The sequence below is a fragment of the Cyrtonyx montezumae genome, unplaced genomic scaffold, assembly GCF_038088225.1.
Source record: "Cyrtonyx montezumae isolate F1298 unplaced genomic scaffold, pur_monq_1.0 scaffold_3, whole genome shotgun sequence".
NCBI classification, from domain to species: domain Eukaryota; kingdom Metazoa; phylum Chordata; class Aves; order Galliformes; family Odontophoridae; genus Cyrtonyx; species Cyrtonyx montezumae.
Genome location: NW_027072034.1, coordinates 131677392 through 131695232, shown reverse-complemented (window position 1 = coordinate 131695232; position 17841 = coordinate 131677392). Strand labels below are relative to the sequence as shown.

At 37.8% G+C, this 17841-nt stretch overlaps 2 protein-coding genes across 4 annotated transcripts in view; both read left to right on the top strand.

The window, feature by feature from the left end:
• IRAK4 (interleukin 1 receptor associated kinase 4) overlaps positions 1-14851 on the top strand; it is a 125085-nt gene extending 110234 nt beyond the window's left edge. Inside the window, exon 12 of the mRNA XM_065743448.1 lies at positions 14841-14851. The gene's annotated coding sequence lies outside the window, so the exon portion shown is untranslated. The remainder of the gene's footprint in view (positions 1-14840) is intronic.
• The window catches only part of TMEM117 (transmembrane protein 117), a 205720-nt gene that overhangs the window by 64737 nt on the left and 123142 nt on the right, over positions 1-17841 (top strand). The window lies entirely within an intron of this gene.

Genomic DNA, 17841 nt, shown 5'->3' with positions numbered 1-17841 from the left:
AGGCAGGCTAGACACTGAGTATTTCTTGATAACATGGTGCATGGGAACTGTTGGTGCATGGGAATCACGGCCTGAACCACTGATAGATCACCTGAGGTGAGCACTGAGTCAGCTGCAGGAGCACAGGTGAAGGCAATGCACCTGTGTGACCAGAAGGGGTGGAGTCTGGTGCCACCTCTCCCAGACCCCATTTAAGGGCTGACCATCCCTGAGGAGGGATCTCTTGTTGGAGATCCCTCCTGTGTGGAGTTATTGGCAAGCCTTGACCATGCAAAAGGTGAGCCTTTCTTATTTACTTGTTGTCTGTTTACCACCCAGATAAGCTAAGCAAAATATACAATCCACCTCATTATTTTCTGTGAATAATATTATTTTGGGTTATTCACCCAACGCTTGGTTACTTCAGGAAATATTTTTCTCATTCCTGGCTGGAGGTGAATTTTCCAGCCTGGAAAATTGAAGAGCTTTGAAGAGGTGATGGAGCAAAGTATGAGAAGCAGACCCTTCCACCATTTTCTCATAACAGGTAGGCAGGGAAGCTGGACTATATAGCTGCAGATCTCAAGACAAGGCAAGTAGATACTTACTGACTCAAGGTGGAAGGGATTTAAGTTCTTTGTTAAATACTTCAGTGTTTCAGGACTTCATATGAGTCACTGCACGTGGATTAAATCTAGCTGATTTTTAAAGTACGTTAACGATGGACTTCTCATGGTCTGAGTTCTTTTCTGAGGCCTCTTCTGGACGACCACCAGTTAGTTTCTAATCCTCTTGCTGTCAATACTGAAGTAAAAAAAAAAAGGAACTTGCCTCAGGTACCATCTATACATCTTTCTCATTAAGCATCCTTATTAGTTGATTGGTGTGGTAAGCTTGGTCTGGTCCACGTTAGCCTCAGTTTACACAGAAGCACTCTAGTTAGTCTTACTCTGCGTGAAGAAAAAGTGCCAAGGGCTGAGCATCCTGTGTATATATATGGGTATGCAAGGGAGTTGCTTCAGCCTGCCTCTGGTCTAGTCTGAGCACCAGTGCCACTACAGCTGATTATGAGTTGGGAACTGAGCTGGAAGCTGGGATCTCAGTAGTATGCAGCTTTCCTTTGCATTGAATCCATACTGGTTTCTGTGCTCCTCACCACTGGGAGGCTTTATGCCCAGGATCCCAACCATCTCTGTTCTGTAGTCCAGAAATTGCTTTGGGTTTTGGACATAAAATAATCTGTAGAACAGCATTTGATCAGGTTAAGAGAAAGCCGTGGTTTTGTTCCATCTCAGGACGAGCAGTGAAGCACATTGCTTCCAGGCTACTTGAGTGGTTGTAATAATTTCCATAATTTCTCTGAACCTTTGGTCACTAAAATGAGAGATGAGGAAAATTGTGACTCTCTGGATGTAATACAATAGAGGGAAAGCGTGGGCTAGGCTGAGATAGCTGCATTTTAATTTCTGGATACTTACTGTATGTATACTTTTATAAAAGTACATTTTACTTAATAGATGCTCAAAGCTACGATTGCCTAATGGGTATTGTATACAAAAGATCATTATAGCTTGAGAGGGGCATCTTATAATGCTGATCTGTTTGCAAAAAATAATTCTTCAGAAGGGGAAGTTAATGGTGAAATTTGCTGCTGTCATAATATACATACTACTATGGAATAATAAAAATTTTTGGAGCTGCCCACAAACAGTGATTAGTTGCTCTGTGAAGTTTTCTGAAGTGTTTTTGTGCTAATTTATATTGCACAAGGAGGAACATAACAAATATAGATCTGAAAGTAACGCATCAGAATATTTTTTACTTCTTTTTTGACCTGCAGGTATTTATGGTCTTGTAAAACTGTGGCAAAGACTGTAATACATTATAGTGATCATCAGTTCTAGCTTACAGAAGTATTTAGTAGCCAGACATCTAAGAAAGAAGCACAGTAACAAGAATGCTATGATGAGTCTCCCAGTGTACCCTAATAATTTTCACCAATGCAGTGCTTCTGAGTTTAGTGAGCTAGATATTTTATCTATGTGTTAATAGCTATTAATGGACTTTCTTAAATGAATTTGTAATGTAATTTTTCATATTACCTAAACATTTTGCTGCTACAATACCCAGCAGTAACTCCAGGCCCACATTATATACTCTGTAGAGTATATAATAAACTTGCTTCTTTAAAATTGTAATAATTACATTGACTATTATGTAGGTTTTTTGTTAGGGAACAGAACGAATAATACTTGTTTTAATTATTCTTCTTTTATATTGGGGTCCTTTGTATGTCTTCTACTGCTATTTACTTTCTTTCCTCTGGAATGTTTCATTTAGGCATCAAAAATGGCCTTATCTGTAATGGTACCCAATAAACAGAAGTGGGGACTTCTTTGTTTAAAAAATAAAGATACTGGGAGGGTGAAGGCCATCTTGAATGAATGACTGAATGAATGAATGAATGAATTGTTAATCTGGGCTCGTCACCAGCTGAAATTTCAGTTTATGGTAAAGGAAGAATGGCATGAGAAAATGAAATGGGATTTCTTTTCTAAGACAAACAAAAGAAAAATAAATTAAAAAAACAATAAAAACACACTATGTAGATGAATTTTCTAAATTATCACAATCTTCTATTGCCTGCTCTCTCTTATGTCTGTGTGTAGATAACTCCTTTTGAATTTCTTGCTCCTTGTATACCAGTGTAGCAGTTTAGCTGGTGCCTGGTGCCAGAGACCTTGCAGAAGAAAAGTAAATTTCTCTTTGCTGCCATGGAAAAAGAGATCTTTTTAAAACCAAGAGAGCTATGAAATGGAACTAAGAGAATGTTTTTTTTTTCTTTTTTGGGAGGTTGCTATTTTTGTTGTAAGTATTCAACTATTATTTCATCATGATTAAAAGAACATTACTCTATCTGCTGGACAGCAGTGCCATTATGGCCTAGCAAGGAAATTTCCAATTGAAAACAGTGCTTCAATGAATATTTTGTGTGCTTTTTATTTATTGTAATGGCATTTCCAAGTCAATGGACAAAGCCAACATATGTTTCAGATTTTCTTCTCTTCTGTGTGACAAACCTTTTGCCAATGTGTTTGTTAATGGAAGGAATGTTATTAAGGCTGTGAGACTAAAATTTGACTATTATTTTGTGGCTTACAAGGTGGAGTGGTCTACGCTAAAAGCTTCTCCTTCCCTTTCTTAGAACAGAACAATTCAATTCACATTGAAGAATTTTATCTTGCAGTCTGCATGTGAAACAGGCTCAGGGCAGCAAGGAAAAAACTGATGATAAATGACTTGTAACAGCATAAGACAGGAATTCAGGAGTGACGCTGCTTCGCTGATACCATTTTGAATCTGAAATAAATAGAAACCTTTCAGAGTGTGAAGGATTAAAAATATACTTTTATCTTAAGTTGGTGATGAGTTCTGCTGATATCAGTTGTTGCTTCATGAAAGTACATCAGGCTACTGAGTTTCATAAGGAAGCATGTCTTGTGTGGTTGTCCCTGCCTCAGGAGTTTTGAAATATGACCTAAAGAACTTTATTCTATCCAGTGCTCAGTCTTTGAAAGGGAGAGTCTGAACAAAAATGTTGCCTTTCTGAGGTTATTTTTCTGTCCGTGAACAATGGGAAAAGAAGAGAAGCACGACAGTGAAGTTGTGGTAGGAGGCAGCATCTGTTTGTGGTTTGATATGTTTAGGAGAGAGAGCAGGAGAAGGAAAGATGCATTTATTTTTATTTGTGAACGTCGATGTGACTATTGTTAATGTTTTATCTGCACACAGTTTTGGTATAGTTGAAAAAAATTTTGGTACAGTTGAAAAGCTGTAGTAAGCAAGGAAGATGAGAAGCTAGTTCAGGGACTGGGAAGCAAGAGAGTGGTAGATTAGCAAGGCCAAGAAGAAAGAGATGAAATGGAAGTATTGTATAAATATTTCAAAATGGTGTTTCAGTTCATAGAGTGTCTTTATAGTTCTATTTGTATATACATGGAAATGCATGTTAAAATGTCTTCTTTTCTGCCTTTATTTTCTTCCATTTTGACCTCACCATTGCAGCAGAAAAAGGACAAACTTCACTCTGCTAATATCTTCTTACCAAAGCTTTAATAATAAGGCTTTATAGTGTCTTTAATTACTTCTAACCCCTCCATAAATAAACTGTTGTAGGATCAGTAATGCTCTTTAGCATTTACAGAATTTCTTTCTCCTACAAGGAGATCTACATTTGTTAGTTCCATTGGCCGCTAAAGCCAGTGGAGACAAAGGCAGAGAATTTAACAATCTGTGTTTATAAAAATAGGTTTCTTGGGCAAGTTCAAACTCCTGAACTACTGCTTTTTGGCACTCTTGCAGTATTTCACCAAAGATGTTTCCACATTGCCTTTCGTGAAGTCTTTCTTCAGAATTGTTTTGCATATGTTTCTGGTTCTACAGCACCTTTTCCTTGATACCTACTGTCAAGATAACTAGCTAGACATGGTTAGAAGCTCTGGTTCTTAGAATGCTACTTGACTAAAGGCTGGTACTGCAGAGATACCTAGTGAAAGGGTGGGGAGAAAAAGCCCTTGTTAATCTGTTTTACAACTGGATACAACTTTTAAGTCAGCCAGAATTTTCTACAGAAAACATGTTTTCAGCCAAATAGAATTTTTTAACTAGTAATTATTTACTAAACTCTTCTATTTTCACTTTTAAGGCTAGGTGGTATAAAGTCAGCTTTAAAGGTAGTTTTCCATTACTCTCTGCTTGCATCCAAATCATTGTGCTGATACATGCAATTACAGTAAGCATGGTCTGATACCTCCCATTTTCATATTTAATGTTCTTAATAGCCAGACTGGAGAGAGAGTCCACAGCACAGGAGAGGTAGCTCCAAAACTACATTCTGGAAATGGAAGTTTTCTTTTTTCAGAATATTTTTCAGTATCTATTTTTTTGCCCCAATTTCAGAGAAAAAAGTATTGAAACATCAAATTTCAAGATTGAAAATCCTTTTTTTTTTTGTTTATTTAAACATGTTTAATATTAATAATTTTCCACTAATTTCAGCCACCGGCTTAATTTAAACAATTTATCACTGTGAACCTTGGAACAAAATACAGAGTGTTTTATATAAAAATACAGTGCAGATTATGTAATTGTACAATAATAGTAAGGTGCATCTATCCTTATAGGTTCATAAGGTTGGAAAGGACCTACAAGATCATCTAGTCCAACCATCCTCCTATCACTATCCCTACCCAACTACTAAATCAAATCCCAAAACGCTGTTCTTACAGTGTCATTTTTGTATGTTAAAAGTAGGAACACATTCAGGTTGTGGTGTGATTTCATGGAACTGGATAATTCTAAGGAATAATTATATAGTTATGAAAATATTTAATTCCTTACAACAAGTATTTCAAATAATTTAAGTGTTTATAATTGTAAATACAGATTTAACAGGTACAAACATAGAAATAACTGCCATTAGTCATACTGGCTGTAAGAACATTCAGAGTCTGTACCCATATGTTGACTGTTAGTTCTGTAAGTATGAAAATAGTTTTAATAGTTGGACCTTTGAAATACGGAGGGCAAGCCTTTTGTAGGTGCAAAAAACTTCCAACAGTTGCTGGAAGATAAAGCAAAGCATACTTGCTAAATGTGGAAACAACTGGAAAATTGGGGTCAAACTCCTTAGCAGTTCAACAGGAGATCAGTCTTTATTAATCTACAGACTAATTGTGATGTCAGACTCTAAAGTACTGTCAGATCTGCCATATAGATGATGTATGTAATCTATCAGTAATCTCAAGCAAGTACTTTTTACCTACTAGCCATTAACTTCAGAGTGTAGATGTCCTTACTGTGAGACATTATTATAAGTTCCTAGTGAGATAACAAATAGGAAGTACCTGCTGTACGCAGCAGGAACAAAGGCTTAATATTCTTAACCAGCTGCAAGCAATGCAAACAGTTCATTAACACAGTTGCTTATGAGGCATGTCTGTATTTTATTCTTTATTAAGCTTCAGACTCAGAGGGGATCTGTCCATGTCTATAAATATCTAAGGAGAAGGAGGCAAAGGTATGAGGCTGGACTCTTCTCAGCAGGGTGTGGGGATAGAACGAGGGGAAGTGTCCACAAACTGATGCATAGAAAGTTTGGCACAAATGTGCGTGGGAACTTCTTCCCAGTGCAGTGACAGAGCACTGGCACAGCTGCACAGAGAGGTGGTGGAGTCTCCTTCTCTGGAGACGTTCAGGACCCGCCTGGACGCCTACCTGTGCAACCTGGGCTAGGGAGCTGCTTTGGCAGGGGGTTGGACTCCATGATCTCTGGAGGTCCCTTCCAACCCCAATGATTCTGTGATTCCTTCTACTGTCAGCAGCTCTATGCCTAGACATTTATGTAAGTAAAATCATGGGAAAGGTCTTTGGTTTACTTTCTCTGACGTGTTCCCAAATGCCCAGTTACATTTGAGATTTGGTTTGATCTTGCTCTTTCTCTTTGGATAGAAAAACCAAGAACAGCCATTTATTGGAACTTTAAAAATATATTTTCTCAAATATGAATTATTTTGTGTCATCAGAGTTATTTAGAATTTATAGAAATGTAAACAGCAATTTGAACTGTGCTGATTTAAAAAAAAAAGAAAATAATTTGTTGAATTCTGATATAGAGTTTGATTAGAACTGCACCTTTGTGCTAATTTGCATGGACTCAACTTCTCATTTTTTTTGTAGCTTTAGGATTCATTTGAAATGCCATCTGTTAAATTGCTAAGCTCTGTTCAGCATGGTTTAGTGAGAAGAAATATCTGTGTAATAGAAGTTAAAGTAAATTATTTCTGTTTATATTTGTAACCTTGAGATGTAAGTGGGAATGTCAGCCCTTCTGATTTTGGCATTCTTTTGAGCAAGGCAAGTAATTCCTGCAGCGTAATCTTATTTATCTCTTGTCAGCTCCAGGTGGCTCCTTGGTCTTTATGTGGGTTATTTATTCTTAACACAATTATTTCCTCCTCAGCCAGGCACATCTGCAGTGTCAGCATCTCCTGATTCACACTCTAGTACTGTAATCCACAATCTATACAGACAACATGAGCGTAAGCATAAGGAGAAATAATAGATAACTGAAAGATTGGACTGACAGAGCTAAGCAAGTGGTTATAAGGAGAGAAAGTGAGTCAGAGATGGAAATGTAAGTAAGGGAATCAGTTTCTCTTACATTTAAGTATTAATACTGGTCAGAAATTTGTATATAGTGCCCATTACTGTAATGTCCTATAGAAGCGAGAGAAATAAAAATGCAGTTAAGTAACTGATTATTTTAGGTCTCTGTCAAATAAGCTCAAAAGTAAATATGCTTAACTCTGAGTCATGAGGAATTACCGTAAGTTACACACACTCCTAAGTAATTCACTGACAGGGAGCAAACCAAACATTCAGTAGGCACAAATTAGTAGATTTTTTCATTTTCTATCAGTTTGAAGTATTGTTTGAATCTTCTGTTATATAGTAATTCTAGTTTTAGTGACCAAAACCCACAAACTCTCCTTCCTCTGAAGAAACAAAATTAATCCAAATAATTAGAAAAAAAAAAAAGTCAAGGAGGGTTTTGTTCTTTATATGAGCAGTATTAATGAATTCTTGTGTTTCAAGGATGTATCCAAACACAAGCCTCTTCTTATGCTCAGCTCTTATCTCTGTTACAGAGGTACAAGTGTTTGGTATATGCACAGTAACTGGAAAAACATGTCGATGGTTTCAACAGAATTAGCGCATTCAAAAATGACTACTTGTACCAGCAAAATACTCCTACTGCTCCACTACTGCTGATAGAACAATTCTAGTTTTTATTTTGTGAATGGCAAGTGTAGTATTAGTTAAATGAATTAATTTCACATGATTTTTTAAAATGGCGACCACATGAACTTGGATGTGCAAAAAGGCATTACTTAGCTGAAATAAGGAGTCGTGAATACAGTATCTTAGAGAGTCCAGATGAAAATTCATGACTACCAAAAAAAAACACCAAACAGGTGAAAAACCCCCTGAAGAATGGCTCAAAGCAGAAACACATGCTTTGTAGCCTGAGACTGATTGTTTTATGCAGGAATAGTTGTGGAGAAGCTTGAATAAAGACTTCAAGTATGGAGATGCTAAAACCAATCTCTTCTGTCTTTGTTGTTTTAAAGTAAACTGTTTCTTTTTCTATAATGGAGAGATAGTTTTGTGACTTTTGTGAGGGAAACATGATATTTTTTAATGAAAATAAATTTCTGATGAGCAAGTTCAGCCTATGCATAACCCTTTTCTGTTTTGCCTGTCTGACCAAGCCATTTTGGATTCCACATTGACTCAAAGAATAAATCATTCATGTTGACACTAAATGATATCTTTCCACTTGCTCACCTAATTTCATATCATCCCTGCTAATGCTAATTATAGTATCAGTGATTTCAGTGGAAAAAGATTTCCTCCTCATGGTAAACAGATTTAAAAAAAAAATAGCAACAAACCTATATATGTTAGCAATTGAAAAGCTACATGAACAAAAAGAAACCTCACAAAACCCTAAAAACCCCATGTAAAAACCAAAACCACCCATGGCTATGTGCCTTAAGATTAATGAATATTTATTTTCCAGGTAAACTGTTCCATTTTTTTAATAAATTTTTATTTGATGTTTTAGTTTTGCCTCATGGTTGTTGCACAGCATTTGAGACAAATGGAAGTGCTGATAACCAAATATTGCACAGAGAATCTTGTAATGATAAGCTGACTGTTAGGACTGTGTTTGGGGCAGGGGGGAAGGAAAATAAGAAAAGGGATAAAAAATCCCCAGAAAAGTCAAATTGGTTAGGCTGTTTCTCTTGCAGGCTGAAGACGTGCCACTGATATACTGTCCAGTTCTGTGCTCCCCAGTTCAAAAAAGACAGGGTTATCAATGAAGGAGCCCAGTGGAGAGCCACAGAGATAATAAAGAGCCTGGAGCGTCTCCCATATGAGAAAAGGCTGAGTAACCCAGGTCCATTCCTCCTGGAGTAAAGAAGACTGAGGAGGGATCTGATTAATGTTTATAAATATCTGAAGGGAGGTGGAAAGTAAATGGATGAGGCCAGGTTCTTCTTGGTGTACGCAGTGATAGGGCAAGAAGTAATGGCCATAAAACTTGAACATAGGATGCTCCATACAAACATGCATAAGAACTTCTTTACATTAAGGTTGGTGCAGTGCTGAAACAGATTGCTCAGAGGGGTGGTGGAGTCTCCTACTATGGATATATTCAAGACCTGTCTGGGTGCCTTCTTGTGTGACCTATTGTAGGAAACTTGCTTTAGCAGAGGAATAGGACTTGATGATCTCTTGAGTCTTCCTGAGATCGGTCATCCAATCTGCAAAAGGAAGCAGATGTTTTTATCATTACACTTTCCATTAGTGTGACCTAGTGACACATACAGGATTAGCTGAGTCACTCACATAGAATATGGATCAGTGCTGTGCCCAGTGGGGTTTTGAAAATGTCTTAAGATTAGAGGTTCTATAACCCTTCTGAGCAACATGTTCCCATATTCATTCACCTCCACAGTGAATTTTTTTTTCTTGCATTTCAGTGGAATTTTCTGTGCTTCAGTTTTTTCTTGTTCACTCTTGTCCTGTCTCTGTGTGCTGCTTGGAACAATCTGGCTCTATTTTCTATACTCTTCCTATCTTATTGATGCGATCCAACCGGTCCCTTTCTTACAGAGGCTAAACCTCTCTATGTAATTCCAGCTCAGTCTCTTTTCCTATATCAGATGTTCCAGTTCCTTAGTTGTCATTGTGGCCATTTGCTGGACTTGCTCCAGTATGTCCATATCTCTCTAGTGTGGGGAGGCAAGCACTTCAAGCTCTCCAAATGAGTCTCATTAATGCAGAAGGAAGGATTATCTCCAGCAATGTGCTGGCAGTGCTTTTCCTAGTATGGTTTAGGAGGCTGCTCCGCAGAGTACATTACTGGTTTCATGTTCATCTTGGTGTCTGCCAGTACCTCAGATCCTTTTTCCCAAAGCTCACTCTAGCTGATCAGCCCCAGCCTGTGCTTGTGCATAGGGTGATTTCTCCCAGGTGAAGAATTTTGCATTTCCTGTTGCTGTGCTTGGTGATGTTCCTGTTGTCCCAGGATTTCTGCCTAAGTCTCCCTGAAAGGCAGTGTAATTCCATCAGGTGTATCAGCCTCCTCCTAATTATGTATTGCCTGCAAACTTTCCAAGTCTCGACCTTCTTTGCATTGATATTTAGCACTTCTAGGTCTCTGTAGCTGGTAAGTTTTGATAAAGAGGTGAAACCTTCCACAGAGAAGGATCAAGTCAGGGTCTATGCAAGCAATATCTAACCAGTAATAAGTATCAACTATAACAATGCAGTTAATGTACTGGGACTACATGTGAGGAAACTGAGACTGCTAACAGATGTTGTTGTCAGGCTGCTCCCTAACAACTTCAAAAGGTCAAGACAAGTGGAAAGGTCCCTTGTGACTTATAGAAGGCAAATATTTAAGTACATCTCTGGGGAACAAGTAGGAGAGCCCAGGAGGATCCAGGCTGATCACATCTGCAGCCTGTAGGAAGGCTGTGGAACATATCATCTTGAAGATGTTGGGTTTTTCAGTTCAAGGGAGATGTTGATTGACTGGAATGAATCTTTGAGGGGAAGGGTTTGGGATTGTGGGTGTATGAAGAGCAGCTGAGGGAATTTTCTTTTCTTTGGAGAGAAGGCTATAGAGAAGATAGGTCCATATTCCTCTCAGAAGTAACAGGGACAGGATAAGGAGGCAACAGTTTTGGGTTGAAGCAAGGGAATTTCAAACTAGATTGGGGGGAAAAAAAAAAGGTAGGGGTTCTAGGTGCTGTCACGCTCCAATATAAAGGAGGGAGACGAAGGTTCTTAGATTATGTATATACCCAGCGTGAGATTAAGAAACAACGGTTCAGATGTTGGTCCGACCAGTTTATTACCACTAAAAACCAGGGAGATGGGGAAGGCGGACACTGTTAGGGTGATGGGGAAGGGAAGGTGAGCGATAGGAAAGATAGGAAGGAAGCAAGGGCTTGTACAAAGCAGGGATAGTCACCAGCCAGGATCCCAGGGGCGGTCCGGTTGCAAGCGGCTCCGACGGTCCGAAGCAGAAGAGCAGGGGCGGCAGAAGCGGGGAGAACAGCAGCAGCGACGGGCAGCCCTGAGCAGCAAGCAGTTGTCCGTAGAAGCAGCACCGGGTCAGCACAGGAGGAGGGGTGCGGGGTCAGCACGGGAGAAGCGGCGAGGGGTCAACCCCCGGAGGGGCAGCAGCGAACAGTGATCAGCTCGTGAGGTCTCTCCAAAGAGGAGGCCTCTCCAGGAAGCAGCAGGCAGTGATCAGCTCGGGAGGTCTCTCCTAAGAGAAAGCTTCTCCAAGAGAAAGCCACTCCAGAGAAAACCCTCCAACTTCGTGGCTGCAGGACCCCTCTATTTATCTCCCAGATTTCTCCAGTCTACGTGACGAACCCCTCGAACCTCTCCTGCTTGGGCATCAGGCGGGTATCGCCTAAGATGGTTATCTCCCCCTGGAGATGAGTTCCATAAACGAGTGTTCTCCGGTCATTGAGCTGCAGCGTCAGGGGAGTATCACCTGAGATGGTTATCTTCCCTTGGAGGGGAGTTCCACAAAAGAGTGTTCAATGGCCACTGAGCTGCAGCTTAGGCCGCCCCAGGACATGCCCATCAGCTTGTCCCTGAGACAAAGGATTTCACAACCCTTTCCCAGGACTAACTTGGACATGTTTGGACATGTTCATCAGCAACCTTTGAGGCAATGGTAAAAGATATTAGTCTCTTACAGGTGCTTAGACACTTGAAACAGACTGCCAAGAGAAGTTGTGCAGTCTCCATGTTTGGAGGCTTTTGTAACTCAGGTGGCTCTCAGCAATCTGATCGTATTGAAGCTATCCCTGCTATGAGCAGGGATTTGGATTAGGTGATCTCCAGTTCATACCAGCCTAATTACTATATATTTTTACAACACGTACAAAAATAAGAAAAAATATAAAATTCATTCTTTTTTACTGTTGTTTGTTTTTATAAGCTGCAGAACAGACAAATTCCAGTTAGTACAGAAGAATAAAATGTCATCAGGTGGATGACCACTCTCTGGTATAAAGGGAAATGTGACAACTGGTTGTGAAACAGTGGAACTGGATTCCTGCAAGGAGCAGATCTATTGCCAGCCCTTAGTTATAACCTTAGAGGGAATTAAAGGGATGACTCAATGTAATGCAAAATGTACCTGTACAACCAGTAAATCAAAAGGGACAGGGTCACAGTGCATTCTTTCCTTTCTTATCTGGCAGAGGACTTTATATTCAATTGCTGTAAAGAAATGGAATTGCAGTCTACAAATGTGACAGACTACTGACTGAATAACCTTCAAAAGAAGATGAGAAAAGGGTCTTTAAACCTTGTGGGAGATAAATATGGTGATATTTATTAGCTTGTTTGTTCTTAGCTGAACTTCTGCATTGTCCTAAAGAGATTTCTCATTAGGTCACTGCATTTATAACAAAAAATAATTAACAAGTTATTGTGAAATGGACAGTATGTAATAGAGCTATGTTGATTTGAGACTCAACTGTGCAATTTCTGGCAATTAGTCTCCTTTGTTTCAGTGACAGTTTTAAGTACCAAGCATCATAAAGATGAAAGAATATAACAGTAAGTACAACTTAGCACAAGTTCATAGCAGATCCAGTGTTGAGCTCCTTTGGCTGTTATGGTCTGTATAGTCAGTATGATGATGGTGTAGTAGTTTTATTAAAAGTGTTTGCTTTGTCAGACAAATGGAAGAACAGGCTGTTTTCTCCTCATTTTCCATGTGAAATTCTCTGCCCTAATAATACGCCAGCTCTTGTCAACTGACTGGCCCTAGACCCAGTTGTTCTTTATGCACCAATTTTGAGTAATATAGTAAAGAAGCAATCTCCTCAATTTGTTAATTTGTATGTTGCTTGAAGTCTAGTTCTTTTCCATCTGCTCTGCAATCTGCTGCTGTTATTACGTTATGAGACAAGTCAACCAAATCCTCAGACCAGCTTCTGAGTTTTTATTGCATTTTTTCCTTCTATTACTTCTTGAAAGTGTCTGTGAGCATGGCGGATTGTTATTTCATAACAACTCCAAAAGTTTTTGTATCTCAGTCTGGTATGAGTTGCACTAGGACTGATATACACCAGTCATCTTAAACTGATATGGAAGCAATCATATATAACAGAAAGATATTTCCTGTTCTTTTGCATCTGTAAGCAACTTTGAGGAATAACTTTTTATCGCATGAGAGATTCCTGTTCATTTTGATTTAGGTACAAAGAAATGGCTATGTGTACACGGATTGTAGAGCTTGGACAATATTTTAGAACAAAACATTTACAGAGAAAATGCTTCAGAAATTTGTCATTTAGGGTGCATTTCTGGCTGGATAAAGTTGCAATATCTGTCTTCTGTATGAATAAAGTCTTAGTTTTTCGGTCTGAATTATTTGTTCTGCCAAGGTGGTTCTTTTAAAAGCCTAGTAAGGCTGACATGCTAATACCATTTTTGGTCTTCATAAGACCCTGCATATTTATCTCTGCCATAGCATAATAGTGTTCCAAGCTGGCATATTCTTTCAATTCCTTGAATGCATTCTTTCAATTCCTTGAACAAATTGTTGTTCTACTCTCCTTTTATCTTCACAAAGCAACAGTAATCAGCTAGATGCACTGAAATAACTATAGAAAGAATGGACTTATTCCTTTGTTTGAAATGAAGATTTTAGTTGAGTGCTTTTCAGGGAATGATGAATCTCTCTTTTTCGTCACATAGTGAAACTTTCTCTGCAATGCTGAGATTCTGGATAGTTACCTCTACACAAGAGAAGTAGCAAAACGCAGCTGAATCTAAACACTTTTCTAAAACCATTTGGGAACTGGGACACTGTCAGTTCCATTATTGCATTTCAAATACAAAATATTTAAAAAGGTTTAAAGATGAAGTGGTATTTATGGGTTTCTACGTATGTACATCTTGCCATTTTCCTTCCATCAATTTTGCCAATCCAGTTTTGTATTTTTCCTACCCTTATTCCTTTTTTATTTTTATTGATGCTCTACTTCCGCTGTTACATTTCATTTTCTCTGGTTTTGGCTAATTGATTGTCACTCTGTGTGATCCTTGTCAAATTTAATGTTTAACAATTCTGTGAACTAAGGGATCCCAGCACCCCTGGTGCAGGTGCAAGAGCCATTAGTGTCCTTGAAGTAATAGCTGAGCAGAGAGACACAAACATCTTTCCCTTGTAAGATTTTCCAAGAACCTGTTCTACTTTTAGGCTTTGCTTATATATAACACATAGGTCCTCCAGGAGACAGGATTTGTGTTTTCAGTTAACTTCACCATTGCCATTTTGGCTTGTTCTGCCTCTTAATGCCAAAAATAACTCATATTCTGCATATTATACCTATGTGTACAGTGAACTTTCATATTGTTTATATTGATATAAAAGTCTTACATTTGTTTCATTTTGTGGAAGATATTTAACAACTGGTAAACTACGTAATGATGTGAAGAAAAAAATGAAGTGCTATCTTCCTTCTTCAAACTGTTCAAGATGATGTATGATTGTGTATACTTTATTTTATTGAACTCTAGTGAAAGGACAGGGAGAGGAAAATCTTGGCTGTTTTAATAGAAAGAGTCTGTGCCAAACCCTTGGCTGCTTTAGCACTGTTATATGTGTGAGATCTTCCCATAATAAAAGAAGACCTTCTGAACTCTAAGTCCAGAGCAGTCATTTGTAAAGAGCACCTTCTTCCTAGTGTCTTTTTCAATTTAATTTGGATACGTGAGTAAGCTTTGTTTTTGGTAAATAGGTTTAAGTAAATAAGTTTGAATAAATGTTACTTAAAATAAATAGTCTTTAAACAATTTATCAAAATAAGGACTTGAGCAATCTGATCTGAAAGTTAGCCTTTTTTAGTGGGAGGGGGTGAACAAGATCATCCCTTGATTTTTTTTTTTTTCCAGACTGTTTTTTCTATGATTTAACTACTTTTTAAAATTATTACCAATTACTTATTTGATGTATCTTCCAGTACTTTAATAGCTACTTGAGAAATGTCTTCTCTCCAGAATTTTATGTAGTCCAGTCTCCATTCTTATAATTCAGCCAACATCCCACAAGCCCTACTGCAGCTATTTCTTGCTGTTCCTTTTTAGTGCACTTGTGCAATGTAACATAGGTGGACTCTGTCCATGTCATCCGTCCATTCAGTCTAGAACATTGTCACCTACTGCTCTTGCTCCTGACTTACTAATTAAAATATTACTTGGCTTTAAGGAGAAAACATCAAAGAAATACTTAAAAATATTATGTTGGCTGAATTGCTAGTTGTACAACCTTCATGCTTCTGTAGTATTATTCACAAATTTAATGATTGTGGTACATGATGCCAGGTTTTTTTCACATAATTTAAAACAGTTGTTATGGGTCCTACAGTCTATTTTCTGTGCAGTATTAGAACATGCATTGTGTGGATTTGGTTCATAAGTTAACATGAGAAGTTTCTTTTGAAATGAAAATAATGAGAAAGAAAATACAAAGCTGTTGAATAGATGTTGCTATAGATAAGCCTCAGTTTACCTTGACTTTTACTGGAGGATGAGTGCTTTCCTGTCTGTAATCTCTGAATCCTCTGAAGCTATACCTGGTCTTATTTTGTGTTGTAGTTTTAGGTAGAAGTACATTTTAATGAAAAAAAAATCTCTCATAATGAAAGCTATTCCAAAGTAGTGTGGACATGAAATGATTTTTTTCCAGTATCACAAGAATTTTGGAAAATCAAAATTATCTTCTGTCTGGAAGCAGTAGAACATATTAAAATCTTGATACTGCTTATGATATGTGAGTTTAGGAAGAAAGCTGAAGTATTCATAGAAAAAAGTTAAAAAAAAATCTGAATCTAAATAACATTTCAAACCAAACATCAAGATTATTTTTGATTTTATAACCAGTTTTGCATTTTGAAAGTAAGCTTATATTTTCAGATTTTTTTTTAAATATTTTCCCAGTGTGTTAGAAGCATCATTTGGAGGAAAATATGACCTGCCTTTTTATAATAACAGTAAAGTTTTTCTGACCTTTTTTTTTTCTCATAACTTTGTCAAAAGGGACATGTACTGGTGGCAGTAGCACTACAAGCACGCAAGCCAAATCAAATATCCTTAGATCTTATGTAAAATGTAATGTGACTGGGATTTGAAATTGCTGTTTAAAGTCTGCGTGTCAGTGAAATAGCCTTCTAGCCTTTGGCTGTGCTGCTTCAGATACTCTGACGTCTCTGAAGCAAAACTCTGGAAACAAAAATGTCACAATGGAAACTTACCGCACTGTACTGATGTATTACAAAAAGACATTTGTAGCCTGCTTAGCAGCAGTTACATTCCTCCACCACAGGTTTACGTAATTTTTGGTTCAAATTGTAGGGTGAGTCATATGTCACACTGTCACTGTTTCACAAATGGGCATCTGTATGTAGGTTGCATTCAGCTGTATTTCTGATTTTCAAAACTCCACCCAAGAGGTTGCTTTTTAAAAGCAAATGCTGACCCAACTTTTACTGTAGTGAAGCACCTTATCTCAATCCAGTCACAGATGTGGAGATTCTTGCAGTGCCTTTTAGTGTTTAGAGAAACACTAGGAGTCTGCTAGTCTAGGATGAAGAGACAGTCATTTTACTTGTCGTTCAGTTGCACAGTTAGTGCAGCTTCCTGAAAATAAAGTTTTTGCTGCAATTCACTGAGGTTGTAAATGTTATCAAACCACTTCGTAATATATGTCAGAGTCAGAAAGTTGCAAGTGTGTAATCAAATCTTGTTTCTATTCTGGCAATGACGTGGGCAGTTCTCTTTTTTTTTTTTTTTTTTTTGAGTTATTTTTAAGTGAATATTTTTTTTCTTACAATTGCCAGTTCTGAAAATTTTGCTGCACATCTTCCCTTTCCTCTTTCTAGCTGTACTGAAATGTTGACTCTGTGAACAGGAATGTGTAAGCTATATCTCATCTGAGGAGTTCAGACAGTGCAGTGTGATTCGAAGACTTAAGCAAGATCCTTTTATATATGTTTTAAAATCTACTTTTTTACTTACGATATGTTTTATTGCATCTCATTCTAAATCACTAACCTGACTTAAAATTCTCAAACACACGACCTGTTGTATTCCTTAGTTTTTGTTAAAGATATTTTCAAATTTTAACTGCTTTTTTTTTTTTTTTGGAAATGTCACTTGCTGAACAATTATCTTCATTTTAAGATGAAGTAGTGATAATGCACAGGGATAAAAAAAACCTGAAGAAGATATCAATAAAATTACATTTGAGCAGTCAAACTTGTCATACTCTTCTGTCAAGCATCTTTTATGCTTTTACTCAGACTCTCTCATCTGTAGGGAGTGCTTTGTAGTGGAGCCTCTAAGGGTAGAAGAGAATACTGCCTTGAAATACTTTAAAAACAGTGATGAGGAAGACTGCTCATCTTGGAGACAAGAAATCTGGATTTAATTCACAACTCAGCCCCTAATTCTCTCTGATTTTGTGTTGCTTAATGTTTGACCTAAAAAAGAAATGTAGGTTAGCAAATTCTGTCTTTTAGCATTCATGGGAGTATGTGCCAACACTCACAAAGATTACCTGCTGCGTTCTTGCCATGGTGGAGGTCCTCAACACTTTTCATTTTTCAAGTCTCTTAATATTTTTCCCATGGATATGCAGACTCTTTTCTTTCTCTGGTGGAGAAAGGTTTCCCGTGATGTTATAAGCAA